We start from the raw sequence: 207 nt of genomic DNA on the forward strand, positions 1-207 counted from the left end.
ACACCAACTGTAATTGGTTGTGCAGAAGAGTTTGCCCCATTTGTGTACACATATTGGCTTCTGTTGTTGAGGTAAGACTTGAGGTAGTTGAGGGAGTGCCCTCTTATACCATAGTGTGACAATTTTACATGGAGCAAGTCATGGTCAACTGTATCAAAAGCTTTACGTAAGTCAATGAAGATCCCCAGTGGGACTTCTTTTTCTTTA

This window comes from Cherax quadricarinatus, chromosome 75 (genome assembly GCF_038502225.1).
Source record: "Cherax quadricarinatus isolate ZL_2023a chromosome 75, ASM3850222v1, whole genome shotgun sequence".
Taxonomy (NCBI): domain Eukaryota; kingdom Metazoa; phylum Arthropoda; class Malacostraca; order Decapoda; family Parastacidae; genus Cherax; species Cherax quadricarinatus.